This window comes from Orcinus orca, chromosome 9, assembly GCF_937001465.1.
Source record: "Orcinus orca chromosome 9, mOrcOrc1.1, whole genome shotgun sequence".
In the NCBI taxonomy this organism is placed as follows: Eukaryota; Metazoa; Chordata; class Mammalia; order Artiodactyla; family Delphinidae; genus Orcinus; species Orcinus orca.
In genome coordinates, this window is record NC_064567.1 from 99,049,316 (window position 1) to 99,074,695 (window position 25,380).

A 25,380-nucleotide genomic window follows, 5' to 3' on the forward strand; every position below is an offset into this window, starting at 1 on the left:
ACGCGGTGAGTGGGGTGGTTCGTGGAAGCCGTTCCTTCTCTGGCTTGGCAAGAACCCAGCTCTGCATGGGGGTGGAGGTGCCGCAGCTCAGTGTGTTCCCTACTCAGCTTCCTCTCAGACAGATTTCAAACACGCGCTGGGGCTGCTCCACCGCCACCCAGCAATGTGGGGAATGTGACCGAACGCAGGCGGGAGAGAGACGTTGCCTTAAACGGTTGCTGTTGAAGGGTCTAATTTTTGAAGAATTTATAAAAAACACACAATCATGTGACTCTAAGGCAAAGGCCCTTCCTTCCCAGGCCCTTGGAATAGGCTCATTAACAGCACAGTAAAACCACTTTAACTCCTGTGTCTGTCCTGGGAAACTAGTGCAAGGCGGTACTCTAGCAAAAACAAGGAGAAAATAAAAAAAGGGAGCTGAGGGGTCTAGGAAACAGTGGGTCCAACTCAGGAGCACTCTGAAGAGAGTTCCTGGGAGACAGCAATTCTCAGTCCTAGAAAGAGCACGTCTTCACAGATTTGGAAGAAGGGGGCTCCGGGAGTACACGCATACGTTTCTCCAAAACGCAGACCATGGATATCGTGAAGATGCCCAAAGGATTCCACGAAAGAGCTGAGCCATAGATGGCCAGTCTGTGCATATGGGTCATCAAAAGCTCACACCACTATGATAATGTACACTTTGCAGTAGACTTAAAAAAACACTAAGACGGAAAGAAAACCAGATGTCCAGCTGACGCTTACCATCTCTGACAACTAAGAATCTTAATTTATAAATCAGAGCAGATGTATTTCCCATTTGACTTTGATTAATAAATGAGCATTGGCGATGATGTTTTAAAAAAGAAATACCACCTATCTGTAATTAACGAAGAAAGAAATAGAGATATAAAGATGCAATTTAAAAATTATAAAGGTCACAAATAGATAAATTGAAAAAGGTATCATACACCTATATTTCATATACATATGTATGTATGTAGTAGGTGAATGTGTTATGGGGAAAGATATCGAGGGTGTAAGCAAACTAAACCATCATTCAGCGTAACAGCGGATAATATGTAGAGCTGATAAATCCAGAAATAGCTCTGTGAGCTTGGTATTGGGAACTTCAGAGGCAACCACAGAACCAAATCAGAAATGATTGAATCAGGTTACTCTGGAGAGCCGGGCTGAGGGTAGGGGTGCAGGCAGGGACAAGTGGCTTTCTTTATCAGTGTCTCTCCTTAGTTGATTTTTAGAAAACGTGTACGTGTTATTCTGATTGAAAATACATTTAAAACATTTGGAAAGGAGCTCAGGTTAGAAGCCTTACTTGAGTGGGGACCACGGGGCTCATGTACGTAACTGCACGGCACTGCCAGCCTTCCTTAGCTGTGCCGCCTTGTTATAGGTGTGTGTGTCTTTGTCAGCTCAGGCTGCTATTGCAAAACACCACACTTGGGGGGCTGCAACAGTAGACGTTTGTTTCTCACAGTTCTGGAGGCTGGAAATCCAAGATCAAGGTGCCAGCAGATTCGTTTCCCTGTGAGGCCTTCTACCTGCTGGCAGATGGCTGCCTTCTGGCTGTGTGCTCACGTGTAGGGGAGAGGAAGCAAGCTCTCTGCTGTCTCTTCTTACAAGGGCACTAATCCCACCATGAGGGCCCCACCCTCATGACCTCATGTAAACCCAGTCATGTCCCAGAGGCCCCGTCACCAAATGCTACCACATTCAGGGCTAGGGCTTCCACATATGAATTTGGAGTGCAAAGCCACATGCAAGTGGGAATGTTGATGTGCCACTGTTACAGGGTGTTAGGTTTGGGTTTGACCGAGGCCACATGGCAAGTTCATGGCAGAGCCTGGGTTCCCGTCTCCAGGGCTCTTGTCTGTGGAGAGATGCCCACACGGTGCAGTGGTGTCTGTGGGATCAGATAAGTCTGAACAGTGCTAAATAGCCCATCTCTCTCTCCCGGCACCTTGCAGAGTTCCAATTCGTTAGCAGTTTAATGTTTTTGAGGAATCGGCAAGAAAGAAAACACCTTTTCCCCAAGCATACTTTTTCCCAAGGTAGCAATTCTTAAGCTTTTTAATTTCAGGACTCCTTTTCATTCTTAAAAAAGTACTAAGGGCTCCAAAAAGCTTTTGTTAATATGTTTTAGATCTATCAATATTTATTGATATATAAAGAAGAAGAAATTAGAGGTAGGAAACTTTAAAAGTATTTACTAATTCATTTAAAAATAACGATAATAAACCAAATACATGTTAACATAAATGAACAATTTCATGAAAAGTAATATTTTCAGAAGGAAGTTTAGTGAGAAAAGTGGCTCTGTTTCGTATTTTTACACACCTCTGTGATCTGTTGGAGTATGGTCTTATGGCGGAAATGTTTGCAGAAAATCCACAAAAAGGAGGAGTATTTAAATATCCACTTTGGATAATTATGGGTCTTCTTTTTTGATACTACACCAAAACTCAACAGTAGTAGTTTCTTAAAGGTTAGTTGCAGTGTGGAATTTGAAACATGTCAATTAAATTTTCATACTCTGTTACATTAAAATCCATTATTCTATCTTGCAGTTTGGATAGATATTTTATCTGGGTACTATTTTGTCACATTTTGTGACATTAGCCATTTGGAAAATGCTGGATCCTTGAGTTGTGAAATTTATCAAGTGTTGACACATTTCATTATACAGTACTGAAAAGTCACATCTGTTACTATCACCACTGATCTCGTTACAGAAGTTACTAGGTCATGGGAAACGGTCAAGCTCATGGTGGCAGATTCAAGTTTTCCAAATTCTAGTTTTTGTTAAAAAGCTTGAATTTTCTCACTGGCAACACTTACTCTCAGTTATTTCCTTGAAGCATCAGGCTTGGTTTGTCCATTTTTGAGAAAATGTCTGCCTAATACCCATGTGTGAATAACATATTTGTCTATCAGTTGTTCTTTCAAGTAAAACTGGTGTCCATGAGAAAGCTGACAAGCTCCGCCCACAAAACCCATACCATCACCCTTCAGCACACGGCACACGCGCCTTCTCATTTCACACACTAGTAAAAGGACATGTATTAATGGGCCAAGATTTAATGAAATTAATAGTTTTTTTTTAAACCAGTTTATCTAGAACATTCTTAAGAGAAACTGACATCACTTGTCGCTGGTGTTAACGTTTCTTTATTCGTGACTGTGTGTGCCTGGCGGGGAGGCACGTGGCTGCTGGCAGTTGGCAGCCGGTGCGTTGATGCGTGCGAAGACTCCAGCGGGCTTTAGGCGCACTGCGTTTGCACTCTCAGTGTGAGTGTCAACACTGTGAGGTTTCCATCTTTATTTTGTATTTTGAGTTGGCGCTCTACTTTAACAAGAACTTTCACTTCTCCTTATTTATGTGTCTTACATGGCTATGGACTCAGGAACTATTGATTCAATGAGTTATAATCTGTTACGATCATCACTTATTTTGTTGTTCAAATTGTTATAGCTTTGGAAATCTCTTGAAACTGTTTCTCATCTGTTTCTTCCTGCCCCACACTCCCATCACACGTGGTCTTCGTGTCCTGTGCCTGTCACCACTAGCCCTGAAACTGCGAGACCATGTGGACTCTGGGCCATGACAAGTTCTCCTCGCGTTTCAGCTTGAAAGTGACGTCTTTTTCTCTGTCACTTACGGCATTTTTTCAACCTTCAGCTTCACGTGGCCTTTGCCTGGAATGGAATGCCTGTAATGGAATCTTCATTTCAGGAGATATATCAATATTTATATTATTTTGGAATTTCAGCCCAGGTACTACTAAAAAGTTTGTTTCCACAGGTTATTGACTCAACACAAGATCTGGTTGCTTACCTAGAAGAGTTTCTTTTGTAGAGGTGACGTTTCTAAATTCTCCTTCGTATTGACATCAGACCGAGTGTTTATAATATATTAATGGCTATGTTTGCCAAACCAAATGAACCAGTCACTGTCTTCACCGAGTGTAAGTTGCGAAAGAGACATGGCAGATACACCTAAAGAGGGGAGCTTTTGGTTAATGCATTTTGTTCTTTTTGTTTTTCTTTATTATTTACTTTTCATTGACATTTGAACATGGACAAGGGTGAAGAAGTAATGACAAACTAGGAAAGTAACAGTTCCCGGCACCTGCGAGTACAGACAAGGTCCTGCTCTGGGCCGTTCACATGCACTACACCTGCCAGGTGTGTGCTGGTGGCTCCCGGCTTATGACCGTTTTCCATCACAAAGAGGAGGCCCCGCAGCACGGATAAAGCTGGACGGGCGCTGGCACGGGGCCAAGGCCTGTGGAGCTGGCTGGCATCAGGCCGATAAGACAGGCCGCCGAGCACAGGTGGCAACGCCGGGCCGTTCTGACTCGGGCAGCCCTCGGCAGGCACTGTCTGTCCCTCGTGCTCCAGGACAGCCGTGAGGACGCCACTGGGCCAGCCGAGGAGCGGAGAGCGGTGCAATCGCTTTCGAAGGAGGAGCGGCTGGGCGGCCAGGACAGCAGTGGCCGCGGGAGGCCGCCGTGGTCCGCACCGAATGGCCGCAGCTCGTGCTGTGGCCGTCCTTGTTTGTTGGAAGCGAGGAGCGCGCCCTGAAATGCGTAACGAGCGGCTGCGAGCGCACGTCCTCCGTGGGGCTGCGTCAGGGTTCCAGCCCCCACGTGTGCCTGGCGATCTCTCCTCGCTGCCGCCGCCGGTGCACGTGCTTCTGGAAGGAGAGGAGGGCTGAGTGTGGCGGGGGGAGGGGACGTGAGGAAAGCCTGAACTAGGGAGCCCGGGTGGGTGGGAGAAAAGGGCAAGAAGTTGTCTCTTCTGAGAAAGTGCCTCTTCACCACAAGCCCGCCCTTCGGCACCAGCCTCCGCGGCCTTTCGCGGGCCGCGGGCCTCAGGCTGGCGGCTGGAGGCCTTGGCCGGAGTCCAGGGAGGCTGAGCGGCCGCCAGCGGGCCTCCACGGACAGAGCCACCTGGCTCTCCTGTCACCTCGTCGAGACGCTTTTGCCTTCAGGAAATCAGCTAATGACACTCAGCCTTGTTCCAGAATCCCAGCTGGAGCCCTGGGCTTTGGTCTGGCACCCGCTGGAAGCCCTGGCTGAGCCCTGGCCCGCCTCCCAGGCCCGCGTCTGCGGCTGTGCCCGCTACTGTGTGTCTGTGATGGCCAGACGACAGGGGAACAAGGGAGGGGAAGGGAAAGCAGGGCAGGCAGCCATCGCCTCTTATTCTTCTCAATTTCGACTCACTGTTCTGCTGTCATAACTTGGTTATCACTTTTCACCAGAATGTGAGTCATCCTAGAAGACATTTGTTTCCCCAAATTGGCATTCAGATAGCAATGTGTTCTTTCAACTTGTACACCTTCCGAACTTATAGGAAGAGAATCTCATTTTACATAATCCTGTACGTACCATTGGGGTCCCCTTACAGCGTATGGCTTCCTCATGTTTGGGAACAGGCGTTCTATAAAATATTTGCTTTGAATCGATGAGAAAATAATTGTGCTTGTAGATTACAAAGCCTGATTTTCTTGGAGATGAGTCCTTTGAAAATGATAGAGCGCATTTCCATAGAATCATTGCACTTTTGTAGAAGCACCCAGTCTGCCTGGCGTTTGTTTCACATAAGCTTGTAAGTCATGTTGGTGGCTACCTTGAGGCTCTCACTGCCAAGAAAGTGGCTCCTCGGGTTATAACCCAAGCAGGCTTCCTTCCTTTTTTCAGAGAATATAAAACAAGGTAAGCAGAACAGTGCTTTCCCACCCTCTGTGTGGAGTCCTCAGCTCCTTCTTCCCTTGTACTTTTTTTAGAAAATAAATTTATTTATTTATTTTATTTTTGGCTGTGTTGGGTCTTCGTTCCTGCATGCAGACTTTCTCTAGTTGTGGTGAGCGGGGGCTACTCTTCCTTGCGGTGTGCGGTCTTATTGCGGTGGCTTCTCTTTGTTGCAGAGCACGGGCTCTAGGCGTGCAGGCTTCAGTAGTTGTGGCTTGCAGGCTCTAGAGTGCAGGCTCAGTAGTTGTGGTGCTCGGACTTAGTTGCTCCACGGCATGTGGGATCTTCCCCGACCAGGGCTCGAACCCATGTCCCGTGCATTGGCAGGCGGATTCTTTTTTTTTTTTTTAACATCTTTATTGGAGTATAATTGCTTTACAATGGTGTGTTAGTTTCTGCTGTATAACAAAATGAATCAGCCATACATATACATATATCCCCATATCTCTTCCCTCTTGCATCTCCCTCCATCCCACCCTCCCTATCCCACCCCTCTAGGTGGTCACAAAGCACCGAGCTGATCTCCCTATGCTATGCGGCTGCTTCCCACTAGCTATCGGTTTTACATTTGGTAGTGTATATATGTCCATGCCACTCTCTCACTTTGTCCCAGCTTACCCTTCCCCCTCCCATTGTCCTCAAGTCCATTCTCTAGTAGGTCTGCGTCTTTATTCCCATCCTGCCCCTAGGTTCTTTGTGACCTTTTTTTAAATTTTATTTTTAGATTCCATATATATGTGTTAGCATACGGTATTTGTTTTTCTCTTTCTGACTTACTTCACTCTGTATGACAGACTCTAGGTCCATTCACCTCACTATAAATAATTCAGTTTCGTTTCTCTTTATGGCTGAGTAATATTCCATTGTATATATGTGCCACATCTTTATCCATTCATCTGTCAATGGACACTTCGGTTGCTTCCATGTCCTGGCTATTGTAAATAGAGCTGGCAGGTGGATTCTTAACCACTGTGCCACCAGGGAAGTCCTTCCCTTGTACTTTTAAAGTGGGAGGACAGGAGAGATGCTGGCATCCAAAGCAGGGGCTGTGCTGAGACGGTTTGCGGACCCCATGAAGAGCGGAGCAGTTCTGTGCTTTGTCTCCCAGCAGGATTCTGCTGTGTTTGAACAGCACGCACTGTGGAGCAGGCCTCTGCTCGCATCCTAGCACTGACGTCCAGTAGCTGTGTGTCAAGTAACTGAATCATTAAGAAAGTGACCTACTGTATTTCAGATGCAGTTTCCTCATCTGTGAAATGGGAACAACGTCACTGAGGTGCTGACTTTGCAAGACACGAGGCCGGCGTCCAGGACAGGACAGAAGCACAGTGAAGCTCCAAGATGCAGAGGAAGGTAACATCTGGATCCAGATTTCTTCTTCTGTACTTTGAACCTTCTCCAAAAATAGGTATCCACATTTGTTTGTTTTGTTGTAGACAGACTGTCTGATCTTGGGACTTTAGAGGTGGTAGACCTTAAGGACCCTCTAACCCAACCCCTCATTGTAGGGTGGATGCGGGTTCACCCAAGGTCACACCCAGCAGTGTGTAGCAGAGCCCAGGTGAACCCCTTGGATAAGGAGGGGAGGGTGTGTTCCTTCTCCATCCTGGAGATAAAACCACGCTCACGGATGAAATAGGTGCAGAGATTTCTTTTGCGTTCTAATTTTAGCATCTGTAGAGTCAGCGTGAGCTCATTTCTGTTTTCTGACAAAGGGGAAGGTCTTCGACAGAGGGGAAGGTGTCTCCTGATGAAAACGTGCGGTGGTCTGAAGCCTGCGTGGCTCCAGGGAAGGGGGACCCTGATGGGCTTGGCAGGTACTCGGGGTGTGGGGCACGTTTCCTCTGGCCCCCAGAGGAGAAGACACGGTCGTGTGGGTTGATTCTGTAGTCTGGAGGCGGCTCAGTACCACCCTGGAAGCCAACAGCCTTAAAGCTCCTTCGTTACTGGAAAATGCATGTGGATGGGTTGGACTCAGACAGAGGATTTTGCTGTTTTGATGAGAAGAAAGGCAGTCTGAAGCTCCTATCACCTGCAACTAGTCTAGGTCCACCTCCAACCCAGACTCGGGCTTGGTGAAGTATGTTAGTAAAGGGATGAGACACCTCTGGCTGCTGAGAACACGTGGGGGAATGTGCACGAGGAACAGGCAGTACAGCGTAAACCTTTCTCTCACCCTGGAGTTGGCCAGTAATGTTTCTGCTTTCTTGGATTTTTCCTAAGTTAAAGGATGCTAGAACTGTGGAGCCAGAAAGGACCATGTGGTCCAGCTTCCTCCTTTCAGAGCTGAGCAGACTGTGTTCAGAGAGGAAAACTCACTCAAAGGCACACAGTGAATGGCTTGCAGGCTCCGGACCAGACCAGATCTTGTAGCTCCTGTTGCAGATGACGCTCCACACCTGTAGTTTTCACGTTTCTTGCTGAAGTTTGTTTATTAAGACCATATAAGACCATATGGAAGGTGATTGGAGGCTGAAGTCACATGCATTCAAGATCAAAGGAAATGTCGCTCATCATGAGACACGTCTGTAGGCTGTGATGACATCATTTTAGAACCCACTAAATGCACTCTTCAGAAACATGACCGTTTCCATTTTCTGCAGAGCTATTTAAAACCAGAGGAGCAGTGACATCATTTTTGACTTATAAAAATAGCTCCTGTCTCTCCTAGCAAACATTATACACACAGCAGCCCTCACCTACCTGGCCGGGAAATACCCTGACGCTATGCAGTGTGATGAGATGAGCCATCGCCAAGTCCATCGTGGAGGACAGGAAGCCACTCAGGCTGAATGCAGGGGAACAGGGCTGTAATTCTCATCCACTCTTGCCTGAATGTAAAGGGAACAACAGCACTGAAAATGAATTAACAAGCACAAGCAATTCCATTCTTACATGTAGAATGGAAAAAGCAGCCCCAAGCAATCTTACCAACATATGTAGAATGGAAAAAGCAGCCCCAGGAGACCACCTAAATTAGAGCAGTAAAAATCAAGCAAAATGAAATAATATACTGTTTAGAAATTCATTGATTTGTGATAAAACTACTTTTTTAAAAAACAAGAAGATGATTAAAAACACAATTCCGGATGGTGCTTACATCTGAGAAGGCTGCAGGGGGATGTGATAGGAAAGATGCAAGAAATTGATGATGTTCTTATTTGTAAGTCGGGGAAAAGCCGGGGAGGGGTAAGACATTAAGCCAACTTCTGGACAGGACCTCTGACTTGGTAGCGGTCTTTACTAAGCAAGATGTCTTATTCCAACAATTTCAGACAATTTACTAGCAAGAGGATGCTCTTTATTCTATATTGTTTAGGAATGAAAACTCCAAAATACATGAGGCCATGGGCACAGTGCCCCCTTGTTTCTTGTTCTGTAGTAAATGGTCATCATAACTACTCATGCTGTGTTCTGTTAGATGGAGTAAGTTGGGGAGACTAAGAGGTAGAGAGTGAAAACTGAGCTGCAGGATGCAAGAGATGACAAAGTCACAAGAGGAAGTTTGTTTTTAAGTTTGTTTTAGTGAATAAATGCATTAAGGTGCTTGACAAGATGGCTGTTGCACCTCCAGGCAGCAAATCAGAATTCCAGGTGGGAAGTGGGCCCAGCCGGCTGGGGCCTGAAGCACAGACAATTTGCGGACTCTAGTGGATGGGCCACTCCCGTATGGAAAGAGGCAGGAATAACCCAGAGCGTACCCAAGTCTGGCACAACTGAGTAGAATTCAAACCCAAGTCAAGAGAACGGGAAGGGAGCAAAAGAAGGGAGGGTCCTTCTTCTTGACCTTTCCCCTAGAACCACAGACATAGAGAAGCACCTGGGCCAGGGAGGTGGAGAGGGTGGGGCTGCCCCATCACAGGGGTGGATGCAGAGGAGGCTGATGAACAAGCAGAGGTGAGAAGAAGCCGAGGACTGTGTTAGCCTCTCTTCCCCAGGCTGCAGGCTCCCCTTCCAGCCATGTTGCCTCAACTGGGGTCAGCTTTGACAGGACCTGGTCACGTCCACCAAGGGCGGGGTGGACTAGAGAGACTCATCCCACCCCCAGGGTGGGGGCTAGACTTAGCTGCCCTGCTCTGAGCCTTGGTCTCAGAATTCCTGGACTATACCTGGAGGCAGTTCTGGGCCACTGCATGTCTCCTAAGTCCCAGCTTTCCTCTCTGATGCTGCGTCCGCCTGGGCCATGCAGTCAGCTGTGCCTTGGTTTATTGGCTGCCTTCTAGCTTCCTCCTGAGGCTGCTGCCTAGCCCTGCACTTTGACCCACTTAGCTGGGCCCACACACCCTGTTCCAGTTTTCCAGTCCCTGCTCTATGGGTTGGGCTCTGCTCTTCATGTCACCATTAGCTTTCCAGGGTTCTGCTCCACACTGGGTAGAACATGCTGGGTAACTGTAGGATTCCAACATCCCTGGCATCCCTAGCATTCTGGGAACACATCCCAGCCATTGGGCACTCCCTACATCAAGCCTCCATTGCCACCTGGCCTGATGCAGTTGTGATGAGACTACTGGTCACCGCCCTGTTGACTTTGTACCTTTCCCATTGTCCTGTTTCCCCACAGATTTCTCCTTGTTGCATGCACTGGCTATTATCTATCTGACAGCATCTCCTCTCTCTTATTTTCTTCTGTAGTAGCCCAGTTGTTTAGGTGGCAGAGATTCCTTGATCCTGGGAGGGTGAGCGACTACTCCAGCCCAAATGGATGAAACACGATGGCCCTAGAAAGGTTTTGGTACTGTTGCTGTCCTCGGTCAGTGTTCTGACAGATGATATACAATCAAACATCTAGACTTTCTGATCCAAAGGCACTTATTTGACATTCCTCTTTACCTATTTACCCTTTCCCCACCTTCTTTCCTGGAATTCTGGCTTGCCATCTGGAGGTATAGCAGCCGTCCTGCAAACTAGGATGATAATGAAAGCCAACGCCGTGAGGATTGTTGTTGTTGGAAGGGAGAGTCTGGTGCTCCTTTTTGTTTGAGGCCTGGAAGTCTTGGAATTTAGGCTGTTTTCTGACAAAGGGGAAGGTCTTCGACAGAGGGGAAGGTGTCTCCTGCTGAAAACGTGCGGTGGTCTGAAGCCTGCGTGGCTCCAGGGAAGGGGGACCCTGATGGACTTGGCAGGCACTCGGGGTGTGGGGCACGTTTCCTCTGGCCCCCGGAGGAGAAGACACGGTCGTGTGGGTTGATTCTGTAGTCTGGAGGCGGCTCAGTACCACCCTGGAAGCCAACAGCATCCATGAGTTCTTCTCGGAAAGATGGCCCTGGCTATGACGGAACCTGCCAAGATTTTTCAGAACCCTCACTGCCACCGCCTCCTGCTGATTTATATGGGGATGTGTTATTCTGCCAGGAAAACCAGAGAAGCATTTTTAAGGCTTTTTAGGAATCCCATGAACCTCCTACCACTTAAGTCCCAGGGCTGCTCCTTGGGTTTCCAGGCTTTGTGGGTGGCGTGGGCAGCAGGGCCACTGAGAATGTTTCCCTCACTTTTCTCACCAAGTGCTGGGACTTTGGGTACACTGGGAGGTTGCAGGGCGGATGTGAGCAGCAGGTGATGAGGGCAGCAGACCCGATGGGTGTGCCTTAGCCCCAGAAGTGCCAGCTGAGGAGCGTGCGGCTAAGGAAACTGCCTCATCGGGAGGATGTGTGGTCCAGCACCAGAGAGGGAACGATGCTGTTGAAACTCGGAAAGCTGAGAGTAAAAATACCCCGGAGACAGACAAAAATATGAGAAAACATTTTTATGTCCTTAGGGAAAAGGAAGACCTAAAATAAGATGCTCAAAGCAAAAACCATAAAGAAAAAATAAATTTGTATAAACAAAGTTAAAATTATGTTTACCAATGGTAATAGTTACCATATAAACTGTATGTGACTAGAAAATTGAAAATGAGAATCCAGGGTATGTAATGAACTCCTAAATGTCAATAAAAAGAAGACAGACAACCCAATAGAAAAAGGTCACAAACATAATTGGAATGTGTAATAAAATAAGAAAAATAAATATGTGTATATATATTTTAATGTTTGTTTATCTTTATTATATGTTTTACTTACAATAAGCATTTTATATGCAGATATAAAAATTTAAAAATGCCCGTCTTCACTAGGAAAATGCAAAACCACAAACAAAGAAAGCAAAAACAAAAACAGAACTTCCCTGGTGGCACAGTGGTTAAGAATCTGCCTACCAATGCGGGGGACATGGGTTCGATCCCTGGTCCCGGAAGATCCCACATGCCGTGGAGCAACTGGGCCTGTGCGCCACAACTACTGAACCTGTGCTCTAGAGCCCGCGGGACACAACTACTGAGCCCACATGCCACAACTACTGAAGCCCGTGCGCCTAGAGCCTGTGCTCCACAACAAGAGAAGCCACTGCAATGGGAAGACCACACACCGCAATGAAGAGTAGCCCCTACTCACTGCAGCTAGAGAAAGCCCACGCGCAGCAACGAAGACCCAACGCAGCCAAAAAAAAAAAAAAAGTAAAAAACAAGAACAAACCAGCTATTTAATATTCATTGAATTGACACAAATTATAAAGTTTGATAATATTAAGAATTGGCAAGGATGTTAAGAAACAGGCCTCTTATATTCTTCTGGCAATTTGACAGTATGTATTGAAAATATCCCATGATTTGACAAGCAATTCCCTGTTGCTGTACCCCTGAGAGAACCTTGCAGAGGTACACAGGAGGGCATATAAAATAATGTCCAATGCAAAATTGTTTGTAATAGTGAAAGACTGGAGGGACTTCCCTGGTCGTGCAGTGGTTGGGAGTCCACCTGCCAATGCAGAGTACACGGGTTCAAGCCCTGGTCCAGGAAGATCCCACATGCTGTGGAGCAACTAAGTCCGTGAGCCACAACTACTGAGCCTGTGCTCTAGAGCCCGCGAGCCACAACTACTGAAGCCCATGTGCCACAACTACTGAAGCCCATGTGCCTAGAGCCCGTGCTCCGCAACAAGAGAAGCCACTGCACTGAGAAGCCAGCGCACCGCAACGAAGAGTAGACCCCACTCGCCACAACTAGAGAGAGCCCGCCCGCAGCAACAAAGACCCAACTCAGCCAAAAAAAAAAAAAAAAAGTGAAAGACTGGAAACAAGCTACCGAAGGGCTATCAACAAAGGGACAGTGGCTTAAAAAAAAAAAATGGTATGGTTACACTATGGAGTACTATGCAATATTTAGATAGAATTGGCTGAATTTCTATGTCATAATGGAGAGAGGTTTCCAAAACGTATTACTGAGGGAAAAGAGCAAGCTACTGAATTATAGAGGAACTACCCCTCCTCACCAAAAAAAAAAAAAAGAGAGAAAAATCCATTGCTATCGGCAATATTTGACTCTTTTAAAAGAGGGATGAATTCACATTACATGGGTATAGTATTAAAGGCTATCTACCAGAATTGCAGCATTTATTCAGGGACAGGAGTGCAGTGACACAGCAGTCACAGAGCCCTGTCGGGGCTGGTAAAAGGGAGACTCAGTGAGGAGGTTTCAGGGGTCCTTAGGATAAGTAAATACCCCCCGAGAAAAGGGAGCCCCCTGCAGAATCCACCGTGGCTGTCCTGGGAATTCCTGGGGGCCTTCAGATTCAGATATTTTAAAATCATCTGTGTCATCACAGGAAGAGGGGGGACATAGGAAACAAGCTGTAGGCTCTGGGGGAGAGCAGGGCTTTGTTAGCTTTGTTCCCATCACATTTCCAGGGTCCAGAGCAGTTCCTGGCCCATGGTAGGTGCTCAGTAATGTTTGCTGAACAAATGAATGAATGAATGAAAACCTCCTAGTGGTAAGATCTGAACAAGTAGTTTCGACCCGGCGAATACAGGATTTATTTAAAATGCGCTTCCCTTTCCTTTGGGACGATCCTTTTATTGTTTTCAAAGGATGCTCCGCTTCTGTATCTCCTGTGTTCCAGTCTGTACTTTTTAGACTAAAGGATATCATCTTAGCTCCCACATTGGTGGTTTTGTTTATTTGCTTGCCCTTTGTCAGGCTCTGTGGTTTCACCTTGGCCGTAACCGTTCCGGTTGTCAGGCTGTCCTCTGGCAGCTGGGGGCGAGGCGTCCCCATGTGTGGCTTCTGGCCAGCTTTCTCATGGTATGGTATTGCCGACGGCAATGGATTTTTTTTTTTTGGTGAGGAAGGGTAGTTCCTGTATTTATAATTCGATAGCTTGCTCTTTTCCCTCAGCAATATGGTTTGGAAACCTCTCTCCATTATGACGTAGGAATTCAGCTAATTCTATCTAAATATTGCATAGTATTCCATAGTGTCACCATACCTTGTTCTGATGGTATGGTCCCACAAGTGTGCGTGCGCGCGCGTGTGTGTGTGTGCCTTCAACTTTGCTTGCTGTGGGACACCAGCCTTAGTGTCTTCACAGCTCTCAACACCTTTCTTGGCACAGAGTAGGGCCATAAATATTTGCTGCAATGAGCCGGTGTCCTTCATTGCTGGTGTATACTCTCTGGGCCTGTCACTCTCAGGGGGCCCAGAATAACCGTATCCCAGGGTTGCTTGCTTTGACTTTGTGTCTGGAGCCCAGGCAGTATGCAGCTGACCCCCAGGAAATACCCCAGCTCTGTGGGCTCTGGTCCCAAACAAGGCTGACGTGATTTTTCCTATGTCCAAAACAGTAGTATAATGCAGCATTTTAAATGTTTCTTTATCTGTAATATGGGAAAATCATTTTTCTCTCTTAGTGTAGATATGCACTTAGCACAGCATCTGATCTATGTTAAAAATCAATATATATTACCAATGGTTATTGTTTCTTTAGTTAATTCTTTCACTAGTCCAAGTACTCGTTAGCACTTTACTAATGTGTTCCTTTTGGTTAGTGTAATGGATGAAGCTTGGAATCCTCTTTTACTCTTGGATGTCAGCCGGCCTTTTTCAACTTGGGTACCTAGAGAGAATTTAGCTCTATAGGAAGAAATCTAAGCGATTATTGTCTTGATTCTCCCAAGGATGGTGCATAACTGCACAATTCTAGAAGGGCAGGGAGAAGTTTTTTGTTACATATAGTGGATTCCTGCATTAAGGCTAAATTCTTTGGTGGAACTGGGTTGAGACTGGCTTTGGGATGTGCTGCTTGAAGTGAATATATTTAAGGAAAGTCTTCCTAACATCCCCGTGCTCCAACTCACTTTTTAAAACACATTCCAAATCTTTCTGTTGCCAGTTCCTGTAGCCAGTAAACTTAAAAATATGGTTCTGTTTCTTAAGCATTAAAAAGTTATGTATTGAAACTTTGACCTATAATGGCAAAGGCTTGGATACTTAGATCAGTATCTCATTTAAAGAAACAAGATCCAAACAGAAATTCCAGGGCATACTTGGATCTCGCTTAAACTGTAGAGTACATGTGCTCTCACTAAAGTCTTTTATCCTCCCTGAGCCTCTTGCATCCTAAAGTGAAGAAGGCTCTCTGTTATAGACTGAATGTTTGTGTCCCCCCCAGTCCATACATTGAAAGCCTGACCTCCAGTTAACGATGGTGTTTGGAGAAGGGGCCTCTGGGAGGTAGGGTTAGGTCAGGTAGTGAGGGTGGGGCCCTTGTGACGGGATTAGTGTCCTTATAAGAAGAGGCACCAGAGAACTCACTCCCTCTGTCTGCCTCATGAGGACACAGTGAGGAGGCTTCTCTCTGCAAGGCCTAGAAGAGGCCTCTCTACCTTTGCTTTGATCTTGGATTTGTCAGCGCCAAGATCTGTGAGAAATAAATGTCTGCTGTTTAAACCACTCAGTCTGTGGTGTGTTTTTATGGCAGCCCAAGCTGACTAAGACGCCCTCACTGTGGAGGGGCTCTGTCACCCCATCCTCAGTGATTGAGGAACCTGCATGCTCAGCCCAACTCCCTGCTGGCCACATCCTCCCACTGCCCGCGGTGCCCCAGCACTGCTTTCTCCTTCCACTGACCTGTTCCCAGGAGACAGTACCACAAGGATTTTGTTCTGGGGAGAGAGAGCAGGGAGAAGAGAAAACAAAACAAGAAATTGCTAAATGTTTTGTTGTGAGTGGAGGGAAGGGAACTGACATACATTAAATTTTGTCCCAACACAACTGCCAAAGTAATATATATTCATTATAAAAGCCAAACAACACAGAAATATAGAAAATAAAAAGTGAAATTCCCTCCTTGCCACTTTATTATTTCACATACTGCTCCCTACTCACCACCCGTCTCCACCATTAATGGGCTGACACTAATATTTCCAGATGGTTTCCAGATTGTGTGCACACACACCCACATACACACACACTCAAAGGTAGGTATATACACGAACATAAGCTTTTAAAAATAACAAAACTGTTATTCAGCAATTTGCTTTATTTCATCTAGAACTATATAATGAGGATTTATCCTGTTCTTTGTTACAACTGCTCAGAATTCCATACTATGGGTGCTCCATGATTTATTTAATAATTTCCTTTTTGATGGATATTAAGCATTTAAAATTTTTTTTCTCTATTACAAATAATGTTTTACTGAACATTTTCATTCCTATATCTTTGTATAGTTGTTTGAATATTTGTCTTAGCTCAGATAGCCAAAACAAAACACTGCAGACTCGGGGCTTAAACAACAGACATGGATTTCACACAGTTCTGGAGGCTGGGAGTGTGAGATAAGGGGCCAGCGTGGTCAGGTTCTGGTGGGAACTCTTCCTGGTTTGCAGACGGCTGCCTTCTCGCCATGCCATCATGTGGCAGAGAGCGTGTGAGCTCTGGTCTCTCTCTTCTTGTAAGGACACTAATCCCGCTATGGGATCTCAGCCTCCTGATCTCACTTAACCCTAACTACCTCCCAAAGGCCCCATCTCCAAATTCCAGAACGAGAGCTTCAACATGAATTTTGGGGGGGAGAGATGTTCAGTCAATAACAGTATTTTAATAGAGTTTATTTCTACAAGTGAAATTGCCGTGTCAGAGGTTATACACATTTAAACTTTTTATTGTCCTCCAAAAAGTTTATGACACTTCATATTCCTACCAAAATGTGTGGTGAAAAGTGTTTATTGTTTCATTTTAATTGGCATTTTCTTGACTGTTAGTGAGGTTGAGTTATATTTTCATAAGTGTTATGAGTCATTTGTAATGTCTCCATGAATTGTCCATTTATATGCTGTCAAAATTTTAGTAGGGTGTTTAACTATTTGTTATGAGTCCATTGGCATTCTTCATATTTTAAGATATTAATCCCTGATATATCTCAAAGTTTTTTCTCCTTATATGAATTTTGATTTTTTTACTGCTATTTCTTTCTTTAAAAACTAAAAAGAAGGGGATTCCTGCCCCTAGCATGCACCTCCTCAGAATGGTGCCCTGCCAACATCCCCAACAGACGTTTTCTGCATCCTCTGGGACCCGCAGCATTGAGGATTCCCCAGAGTTGGCCCAGGTCCATGCAGTCCATCCTCTCTGGCTGAGGCAGCATGAAGTCCTTGGGGTTTTACAAGGCCAGGACCTGGCTGTGGATGTGGGAAGCCAGCCCATCAGAACACAAGAAGTATTTAAAGCATGTGATGAAGATAACAAAGGCTATCTAAGCAGAGAGTACTTTAAAGTTGCTGTTGTAATGCTGTTTGTGTACAAGCCCTCCAAGCTGTGTGGCTGACAGGGTCTTAGTGCTCTGGCTGAGTATCAGGCCTGAGCCTCTGAGGTGGGAGAGCCGAGTTCAGGACATTGGACCACCAGAGACCTCCTGACCCCACGTAATATCAATCAGCAAGAGCTCTCCCAGAGACCTCCATCTCAATGCTAAGACCCAGCTCCACTCAACGACTAGCAAGCTCCAGTGCTGGACACCCTATGCCACACAACTAGCAAGACAGGAACATAACACCACCCATTAGCAGAGAGCCTGCCTAAAATCATACTAAGTTCACAGACACCCCAAAACACACCACTGGACATGGTCCAGCCCACCAGAAAGACAAGATCCAGCCTCACCCAACAGAACACAGGCACCAGTCCCCTCCACCAGGAAGCCTACACAACCCACTGAACTAACTTTACCCACTGGGGATAGACACCAAAAACAATGGGAACTGCGAACGTGCAGACTGTGAAAAGGAGACTCCAAACACAGTAAGTTAAGCAAAATGAGAAAACAGAGAAGTACGCAGCAGATGAAGGAGCAACGTAAAAACCCACCAGACCAAACAAATGAAGAGGAAATAGGCAGTCTCCCTATTACTAAAGAATTCAGAGTAATGATAGTAAAGATGATCCAAAATCTTGGAAATAGAATGGAGAAAATACAAGAAACATTTAACAAGGACCTAGAAGAACTAAAGAGCAAACAAACAATGATGAACAACACAATAAATGAAATTAAAAATTCTCTAGAAGGAATCAATAGCAGAATAACTGAGGCAGAAGAATGGATAAGTGACCTGGAAGATAAAATAGTGGAAATAACTACCACAGAGGAGAATAAAGAAAAAAAGAATGAAAATAATTGAGGACAGTCTCAGAGACCTCTGGGACAACATTAAACACACCAACATTTGGATTACAGAGGTCCCAGAAGAAGAAGAGAAAGAAAAAAGGGACTGAGAAAATACTTGAAGAGATTATAGTTGAAAACTTCCCTAATATGGGAAAGGAAATAGTCAATCAGGTCCAGGAAGCACAGAGAGTCCCATACAGGATAAATCCAAGGAGAAACACACCAAGACACATATTATAATCAAACTGTCAAAAAATAAATACAAAGAAAAAATATTAAAAGCAGCAAGGGCAAAGCAACAAATAACATACAAGGGAATCCCCATAAGGTTAACAGCTGCTCTTTCAGCAGAAACTCTGCATGCCAGAAGGGAGCGGCAGGACATATTTAAAGTGATGAAAGGGAAAATCCTACAACCAAGATTACTTTACCCAGCAAGGATCTCATTCAGATTCAACGGAGAAATTAAAAACTTTACAGACAAGCAAAAGCTAAGAGAATTCAGTACCACCAAACCAGCTCTACAGCAAATGCTAAAGGAACTTCTCTAGACAGGAAACACAAGAGAAGGAAAAAGCCTACAATAACAGACCCAAAACAATTAAGAAAATGGTAATAGGAAAATACATATTGATAATTACCGTAAACGTGAATGGATTAAATGCTCCAACCAAAAGACATAGACTAGCTGAATGGATACAAAAACAAGACCCGTGTATACGCTGTCTACAAGAGACCCACTTCAGACCTAGGGACACATACAGACTGAAAGTGAGGGGATGGAAGAAGATATTCCATGCAAATGGAAATCAAAAGAAAGCTGTAGTAGCAATTTCCATATCAGACAAAATGGACTTTAAAATAAAGACTATTACTTAAGACAAAGAAGGACACTACATAATGATCAAGGGATCAATTCAAGAAGAAGATATAACAATTATAAATATTTATGACCCCAACATAGGAGCACCTCACTACATAAGGCAAATGCTAACAGCCATAAAAGGGGAACTCGACAGTACCACAAAAATAGTAGGGGACTTTAACACCCCACTTTCACCAATGGACAGATCAACCAAAATGAAAATAAATAAGGAAACACAAACTTTAAATGATACATTAAACAAGATAGACTTAATTGATATTTATAGGACATTCCATCCAAAAACAACAGAATACACTTTCTCTCATGTGCTCATGGAACATTCTCCAGGATAGATCATATCTTGGGTCACAAATCAAGCCTTCCTAATTTTACAAAAATTGAAATTGTATCAAGTATCTTTTCCAACCACAATGCTATGAGACTAGATATCAATTACAGGAAAAAAAATAAAAGATACAAACACATGGAGGCTAAACAATATGCTACTAAACAACCAAGAGATCACTGAAGAAATCCAAGAGCAAATCAAAAAATACCTAGAAACAAATGACAATGAAAACACGATGGCCCAAAACCTACGGGATGCAGCAAAAGCAGTTCTAAGAGGGAAGTTTATAGCAATACAACCCTACCTCAAGAAACAAGAAAAATCTCAAAAAAAAAAAAAAAACCCAACCTAACCTTACACCTAAAGCAATCAGAGAAAGAAGAACAAAAACCCCCCAAAGTTAGCAGAAGGAAAGACATCATAAAGATCAGATCAGAAAGAAATGAAAAAGAAATGAAGGGAACAATAGTAAAGAACAATAAAACTAAAAGCTGGTTCTTTGAGAAGATAAACAAAATTGATAAACCATTAGAGAGACTCATCAAGAAAAAAAGGGCGAAGACTCAATAGAATTAGAAATGAAAAAGGAGAAGTAAAAACTGACACTGCAGAAATACAAAGGATCATGAGAGATTACTACAAGCCACTATATGCCAATAAAGTGGACAACCTGGAAGAAATGGACAAATTCTTAGAAAAGCACAACCTTCTGAGACTGAACCAGGAAGGAATAGAAAATATAAAGAGACCAATCAAAAGCACTGAAATTGACACTGTGATTAAAAATCTTGCAACAAACAAAAGCCCAGGACCAGATGGATTCAAAGGCGAATTCTGTCAAACATTAAGAGAAGAGCTAACACCTATCCTTCTCAAACTCTTCCAAAATATAGCAGAGGGAGGAACACTCCCAAACTCATTCTACGAGTCCACCATCACCCTGATACCAAAACCAGACAAAGATGTCACAAAGAAAGAAAACTACAGGCCAATATCACTGATGAGCATACATGCAAAAATCCTCAACAAAATACTAGCAAACAAAGCCAGCAGCACATTAAAAGGATCATACACCACAATCAAGTGGGGTTTAGCCCAGGAATGCAAGGATTCTTCAATATCTGCAAATCAATCAATGTAATACATCATATTAACAAATTGAGGGATAAAAACCATATGATAATCTCAATCGATACAGAAAAAGCTTTTGACAAAATTCAACACCCATTTATGATAAAAACTCTACAGAAAGTAGGCATAGAGGGAACTTACCTTAACATAATAAAGGCCATATATGACAAACCCACAGCCAACATCGTTCTCAATGGTGAAAAACTTAAACCATTTCCACTAAGAACAGGAACAAGACAAGGTTGCCCACTCTCACCACTGTTATTCAACATAGTTTTTGAAGTTTTAGCCACAGCAATCAGAGACCAAAAAGAAATAAAAGGAATCCAAATCGGAAAAGAAGAAGTAAAACTGTCATTGTTTGCATACATAGAGAATCCTAAAGATGCTACCAGAAAACTACTATAGCTAATCCATGTATTTGGTAAAGTTGCAGGATACAAAATTAATGCACAGAAATCTCTTGCATTCCTATACACTAATGGTGAAAAATCTGAAAGAGAAATTAAGGAAACACTCCCATCTACAATTGCAATAAAAAGAATACCTAGGAATAAACCTACCTAAGGAGACAAAAGACCTGTATGCAGAAAACTGTAAGACACTGATGAAAGGAATTAAAGATGATGCAAACAGATGGAGACAGACACCATGTTCTTGGATTGGAAGAATCAACATTGTGAAAATGACTATACTACCCAAAGCAATCTACAGATTCAGTGCAATCCCTATCAAACCACCAATGGCATTTTTCACAGAACTAGAACAAAAAATTTCACAAGTTCTATGGAAACACAAAAGACCCCGGATAGCCAAAGCAATCTTGAGAAAGAAAAAAGGAGTTGGAGGAATCAGGCTCCCTGACTTCAGACTATACTACAAAGCTACAGTAATCAAGAAAATATGGTACTGGCATAAAACCAGAAATGTAGATCAATGGAACAGGATAGAAAGCCCAGAGATAAACCCACACACATATGGTCACCTTATCTTTGATAAAGGAGGCAAGAATATACAATGGAGAAAAGAAGGCCTCTTCAATAAGTGGTGCTGGGAAAACTGGACAGCTATGTGTAAAAGAATGAAATTAGAACACTCTCTAACACCATAAACAAAAATAAACTCAAAGTGGATTAAAGACCTAAATGTAAGGCCAGACAGTGTAAAACTCTTAGAGGATAACATAGGCAGAACACTCTATGACATAAATCAAAGCAAGATCCTTTTGACCCACCTCCTAGAGAAATGGAAATAAAACCCAAAACAAGCAAATGGGACCTAATGAAACTTAAAAGCTTTTGCACAGCAAAGGAAACCATAAATAAGATGAAAAGACAACCCTCAGAATTGGAGAAAGTATTTGCAAATGAAGCAACTGACAAAGGATTAATCTCCAAAATATACAAGCAGCTCATGCAGTTAAATATCAAAAAAACAAACAACCCAATCCAAGAATGGGTAGGAGACCTAAATAGACATTTCTCCAAAAAAGATACACAGATTGCCAACAAACACATGAAAGGCTGCTCAACACCACTAATCATTAGAGAAATGCAAATCAAAACTACAATGAGGTATCACCTCACACCAGTCGCAATGACCATCATCAAAAAAACTACAAACAATAAATGCTGGAGAGGGTGTGGAGAAAAGGGAACTCTCTTACACTGTTGGTGGGAATGTAAATTGATACAGCCACTATGGAGAACAGTATGGGGGTCCTTAAAAAACTAAAAATACAACTACCATATGACCCATCAATCCCACTACTGAGCATATACCCTGAGAAAACCATAATTGAAAAAGAGTCATGTACCAAAATGTTCATTGCAGCACTATTTACAGTAATCAGGACATGGAAGCAACCTAAGTGTCCATCGACAGATGAATGGATAAAGAAGATGTGGCACATATATACAATGGAATATTACTCAGCCATAAAAAGAAACGAAATTGAGTTATTTGTAGTGAGGTGGATGGACCTAGAGTCTGTCATACAGAGTGAAGTAAGTCAGAAAGAGAAAAACAAATACCATATGCTAACAAATGTATATGGAATCTAAAAAAAAAAAAAATGGTTCTGAAGAACCTAGGGGCAGGACAGGAATAAAGACACAGATGTAGAGAATGGACTTGAGGACATGGGGAGCGGGAAGTGTAAGCTGGGATGAAGTGAGAGAGTGGCGTGGACATATATACACTACCATATGTAAAATAGATAGCTAGTGGGAAGCAGCTGCATAGCACAGGGAGATCAGCTCGGTGCTTTGTGACCACCTAGAGGGGTGGGTTAGGGAGGGTGAGAGGGAGATGCAAGAGGGAGGGGCTATGGGAAATATATGTATACATATAGCTGATTCACTTTGTTATACAGCAGAAACTAGCACAACATTTTAAAGCAACTATACTCCAATAAAGATGTTAAAAAAAAAAAAACTAAAAAAAATTTAGGTGGCCGTGTTGCCAGTCGTTTTCTTCATGGCTTTGGGGTTATGTTGTTATGTGTCAGCATCACCTTCCCTGAGATTCAAGAATACCCACATACATTTTACCCAATACTTTGATTGTTTTGATTTTGTATCTTTAGATCTTTAGTCCATCTGGAATTTGAAATAGAGCTCTAATTAATTTTCTAATTAATTTATTTATAATTAAATGTATAAAAGTTTTCTCCAAAATCATTCATTGGGGAGGCTTTTATTCCTCTACTATCTGGAAATGTCATCACTATCACATGCTATACTTCCATGTACATGTCTGTTTCCAAAAATTCTAATTTTTTTCCTTTAATTATTTCCTGTAGCTACATTGGTCCTATGCAGCTTTAATTATTTTAGTTTTATGTAGTGTATTTTTATATCGTTGATATCACTACTCAATTGTTTTCCAAATGTTCCTGGCTACTGTCGTGCGTTTTCTTTTTTGGATTCCAAGTTCTAAAACTTCTACTTCTCAAAATAATGATTGAAATTTTCAGTTGACTTTATATAATAATTAGGAGAGAATTGGTATTTTTACAAGATTAAGTCCTCATATCCATGAATACAGTATATCTTTTAAGTCTTCTTTTATGCCTCAGCAAAGTTCTATAGTTTTTGTTTTCATACTGTTCTTGCACATTTAAGTTTATATTCAGCTATTCTGTAGTTTTAGTGCTATTTTAAATGGGATTCTTTTCCATTACATTGTCTAATTAATGATTGATGGTATGCAGAATTAATGACACTTACAGGTGGCCACCCTACTGAGTTTTCTCATTTTATTAATGTTGGTTAATAATGTTTTCAGCCAGTTGTTTGGGGTCAGCAAACTTCTTCTGTGAAGGGACCGATAGGAAATATTTTTGGCTTTGCTGGTCATAGGAGCCCTGTTGCAGCTACTCAGATCTGCCACTGCAGTGTGGAAGCAGCCGTAGGCAATAAAGGAATAGATGAGACCACGTTCCAATAAAACTTTATTTACAAAAACAGGCTGCTGGCTGGATTTGACTATTGGGCATGGGACAGGGTTTGCTGACTATATTCTAAGGATGCAAATATATTGTATATGAATAATATGCTTTTCCTTGTCTCCAAAACAGTGGATTTCAGAAGAGTGTTGAATAATAGGCATGATAAAAGTCACTCTTGTCTTGTTCTTATTTAAGGTGTTGGTATCTCACCATTAAGTTCAATGTTTCTTATTAAATTTCTGGCAGATATCTTTACCCAGTTAAAAGTGTTTTCATCTATATCTAGGTTACTAAGAGATTTTAACAGCAGTGTGATTGAATTTTAGCAAATGCCATGTATCTCTTAATATTCACATTTTCCCTATTATTTCTTCATGAATATAAACAAAATATCTTATAATGAACTGTCCTTGAATTAATGGAAGAAATGATTCCCTTTCCTATATTTCATTAAAGATTTCTATATCTGCATTCATAAATGAAGCCATAATTTTCTTTCTATTTCTTTGGTTTTTTAGTACTATTCTAAGTTTTGTAGAATGAATTGGGAAACTTCCCATCTTTTTTTATGCTCTGAAATATTTTAAATGATACCAAAATTAACTATTCTTTGCAGGTTTGCTAGAACACCCAGAAATTATTTGGGTTTAGTGAACTTTTTCAATGATGGACTGTGCCATTTCCATCTCCTCTGTTACTCATTGATCTTTATGAAGCAGGGTCCTCACAGCACCTCTTTGCCCCCGATGGCTAAAGCCTGTGTGCTGCGTGGGATCCGTTCCACTTAGACTTGCTGTTGTGGAAACTGGTCAGCCGAGTGGACGTGAGAGCAGAAGAAACCCGTCATAGGTTAAAATGTCTCCCTCATTTCTGCTTGAGTTCCGGAATGGTTAAATTATACAATAAGGAAAGACAGAGGAGAAGCAGAAAAGGCAGAAAAGGCAAGCTCTTTAGAGATAAAATAAATGGTAAGGAGAGGCCCTGAGCCGCTCCGGAGTAGAAAAGAGGGCGGGTACCCCTCCAACTTCTACTTCCACCCAGAGGGAGCAGGGCTAGATTGTTAAAGGGCATCACTGGTTCAAGGAAAGAAGGGATTTTGCACTTTGGAAAATTCGATGGGCGTTTAAGGCTCCTGGAAACCTTGGGCTTTCCGCTCCCTGCTGAGTTGTCAGGTTGCCTTTGCTGGGGCCACACCAGCTTCAGCTCCGGGTGTTGGGGACCCTGGCTTGTAGTGCTCTCTAGCTCCCTCCCCCTCACCACCCTTGGATCCCTGGATACATCCTTTCCTGGGGGCGGGGTAGGAGGTAGGCAGAGCCCCCCCTGCAGGCTGCCCTCTGTCTTCATGCTCAGGTGCTGG

At 43.3% G+C, this 25,380-nt stretch overlaps 1 long non-coding RNA gene across 1 annotated transcript in view; it reads left to right on the plus strand.

Annotated features, from left to right (window-relative positions):
- Positions 1 to 25,380, plus strand: part of LOC117197830 (uncharacterized) — a 28,813-nt gene that overhangs the window by 1,958 nt on the left and 1,475 nt on the right. The window contains exon 2 of the long non-coding RNA XR_007479265.1: positions 6,988 to 7,106. This is a non-coding gene — a long non-coding RNA (uncharacterized LOC117197830). The remainder of the gene's footprint in view (positions 1 to 6,987; positions 7,107 to 25,380) is intronic.